At 38.9% G+C, this 3755-nt stretch overlaps 1 pseudogene; it reads left to right on the plus strand.

Annotated features, from left to right (window-relative positions):
* Positions 1-400: 400 nt before the first annotated feature.
* Positions 401-522, plus strand: LOC129904740 (5S ribosomal RNA; annotated as a pseudogene).
* The last annotated feature ends 3233 nt before the right edge of the window (positions 523-3755 follow it).

The following is a 3755-nucleotide window of genomic DNA, read 5'->3' on the forward strand; positions in this document are numbered from 1 at the left end:
ATCGGGATAAACTGTGACAAGCTAATTACTGATTGGGATGACTGGAATGTGGCTTTAAATACATGGCTACATTATGGATATTACTCGAGTACCAGTGTTCAGACTGGAGTTGGTACTGTATATTGAGGATTTTAAGTACCTCATGATTGTATTAAGGTTTCGTACATGGATAACCTAAAGTATAGGTGATGTAAAGGAAGATATGAAAATAGCGCAGTATACTAAATAGGTTAGAAAGGACTCGTATACATTTGGAAAGTTAGAAATAAACTGACAATGACATGGATACACCCTAAAGGGGGGAAGTGGACAAGAGAAGTACAAGCGTAAGATAAAATTAAATGACGTTATTATATGTAAATGGGAATGCTTAAACTTCAAACGAGATCCCATAAGGGATAGATACGATCATACCAGCACTAATGCACCAGATCCCATCAAAACTCCAAAGTTAAGCGTGCTTAGGCGAGAGTAGTACTAGGATGGGTGACCCCCTGGGAAGTGAAAGAGGAGATGAAATACAAGTATCCGTACCTATTCCCTACGTCTACAAGTAATCCTAACCTTTCGAACTCTAATATTGATTGCTCTATGAAAGTATATGTTATGGCAACGGGATAAAGAAACTCTCCATATAGTCGGTATAAGATCCGGAGGAAGGTTTTGATTCATATTCGAGGACGAATGTTCTAAAGGGGGAAGGATGTTACACCCCGTACTTTGGTACCTTGGAACACTTCTTAAGCTTCTTAAGTTTCTAGGGAGTCTCTTAAGTTTCATAGAAGTCATCATGTGAGTCAGATAATCTATAATGCTATCAAACGACTCTAAGGAGGGGAGAATAATATACCCCAATAATAGGGGAAATTGGAAATAGGGTTATAAGAATTCGGAAAGAGTTAGAGGCCAAGTAATGGGTCATAAAGGGGGAAGGATGTTACACCCCGTACTTTGGTACCTTGGAACACTTCTTAAGCTTCTTAAGTTTCTAGGGAGTCTCTTAAGTTTCATAGAAGTCATCATGTGAGTCAGATAATCTATAATGCTATCAAACGACTCTAAGGAGGGGAGAATAATATACCCCAATAATAGGGGAAATTGGAAATAGGGTTATAAGAATTCGGAAAGAGTTAGAGGCCAAGTAATGGGTCATATGACTCGACTTACTCACGTACGCCACCAACTTAGTCGTGTTACATAACTAAGCTTCTGAGTGCATGTCAAACTTAAGTAGCAAGGGATACATAGGCTCTTAAAAAGAGACGAGATTACGAACCCATGGAAGAGAAATAAGGAGACATAGCACCTACTTGAAACAAGTAGGTGATGCACCTACTTGGACTAAGTAGGTGATGCAACTAGTTGGACAAAGTAGGTGATACACCTACTTGAGGTGGGTCCCACATTACCACGTGGCGGCTTTGGATTGAAGGCATGGATGAGGTGGCACCCTAGAGGGCTACCATGTGTCACCCCTAGGGGTCTGCCATGTTTCACCTCCTAAGGACATGTATATACATGTGTCTTAAGGCTGAATTTCTCACAAAACACCCTTGAATTTAAAGGAAAAGAAAAGGAAACCCTAGGAGGCTAAGAGAGAGGGGCGATGGCTTGGCCAAAGTGAAAGGTAAGACCCGATTTCTTTCCGTGAATTAATTATCTAGGGTATACCACGATGATATGAAGGTGTTAATAATGTAAAGTTATGGTTTGGAGCAGCACAAAATGGATATCAAATAGCCACAACATTTCAGCCGCAATTAAGGAACTTCCGAGGAAAGTTTTGGCAAGCTTTGGCCAATTTCGGGTAAGGTAAGGGTTTTTGTTTCAATTTGTAGTTTATGGTGCTGTTATGGAATGTATTACACGTCTTTTATGTGGCTGGAAGTATAAAAATTGCACAAGAATGCTTGACGTTAGAAACAAACTAAGCTAAGGTCGTTATAGTTAAATCAAAGTCGAGTAGTGTGTTGTGGTTGTTGTACTTCACTTGCAAGTGGTTTGATTGTGTGTTACAGGGATGAAAAGTGTTCAAAAAGGGGTTTGGGAGCTGCTGGTTGCAGCCACACGAGCCCCTGTTACATATGATTAAAGGTTTTACGAAATAGAGATTAAAAACCCTCTTTTGGTATCGTAGTTTTGAGCGGGCTGTTTGGGACTTGTTTTGTGTGATGATTGAGGTGGTATAATTGTGTATTGGCTGCTGGTTGTTGTTTTTGGTTGGCTGTTCTAATTGAAAATATAATTGGAAGTTCGGGTAGGGCAAGTTATAGAGAAGATGCTGCCCGAATTTCGTTAACTTCTTGACTAAATAATAGACTAGTCGAGACTAGTCAAGAAAGGCGAATAAGGAATTGATTCCTATGGGTCCTTAGTTGTGTATTTAGAAGATGGAAAGTTAAATATTATTAATGTTAGTACTACCTTCGTGTTAAATAGGTTCAGAAGGCGACGAGGCAAGAGTGGTTACAATTACTCTATAAAAGGTATGTAAAGCTTATCCCTTCCTTTCTTTTGGCATGTCTTCAAGTTAAGTAATGAATCATGTGAGCTTGAGGGTAAATCTAGTCATAAATTCCAAGCATAATTCACAGTCCTTACTTACTTCTTGATGAAAACACTTTTACAGTAATTGAACTAGGGCTTCTTAAGCCTTCCATACATTAGGAAGTGATGAGTATGTAAAGCTATCCTTCTTTTCTCTTGTCTTGTCTTAGTCATAAGTGATGGATATATGAAATATGGGGGTAATTCCATTCATAGAACCAGGTGTATGATTCATAATTCTTATCCACTGCTTGATATGAAAACTCCTGCAATAGTTAAGTTGTTTCCTTTCAAGTCTTCTACGTGTTGAAAAGTAGTATACGTAAAGCCTATCTCTCCTTTCCTTTGGAATGTCTTAAATGTAAGTGAATTGATATATGATATGAGTTTGGAAGGAGTTCCATTCATAAGCTTAGAACGTAACTCATGACTCGTGTTCGCTCCTGAATGCTAGAAGTCCTAAAGTAGTTGAACTACTACCCTCGAGCCTTCTATATGTTGAGTAGTGACTGAGTACGTAAGATCCTATTTCTAAAGACTCTGTAATGATAAATATCTCTGATTGCATAAGTTGTGTAGGATTATCTTGATGCAAGTCTATGATTCCTAAGACTCCGTTTGATATGGCCCCTAATGACCCTTAGAGGATGCATGAGATGATGATCATTTTGATCCTCAAATAATAATTCATGACGATTGTTATACCTAGTCTCAGATGATGAGCTAATTACATATGGTGACTCACTACTCTACTCGTGCATGTTGTTGATACATCTTCCACTGAGTCCCATGAAAGGCCAAGTATGAACGATTCCCATAAAGGGTTGGGTACGATATATGACATAATTACTCATTGAGTCCTATGAAGGGCCAGGTATGACAATTCCCATAAATGGCCGGGTATGATATATGACGATATGAGCATTCACCGAGTCCTATAGAGGGCCGAGTATGATATATAATAGTTTAATTATTTACCGAGTCCCTCACTAGAAGGCCGGGTATGGCACATATATGTATATGATGACCTAATGGAACATTTGCGGTACCGAGTCCCATAGAGGGCCGGGTACGGTATGGGAGGATGATATACATGCCCTTATTTTATAAGATACAGGTGTGGTGACTTATTAAATGTTATACATGTTTCCTATATCTCTAATTCTATTGTAATCTCGCTTCTGTTGTGTTATGCTTTATTTACTCTG

Source organism: Solanum dulcamara, chromosome 9 (genome assembly GCF_947179165.1).
Source record: "Solanum dulcamara chromosome 9, daSolDulc1.2, whole genome shotgun sequence".
NCBI lineage: Eukaryota > Viridiplantae > Streptophyta > Magnoliopsida > Solanales > Solanaceae > Solanum > Solanum dulcamara.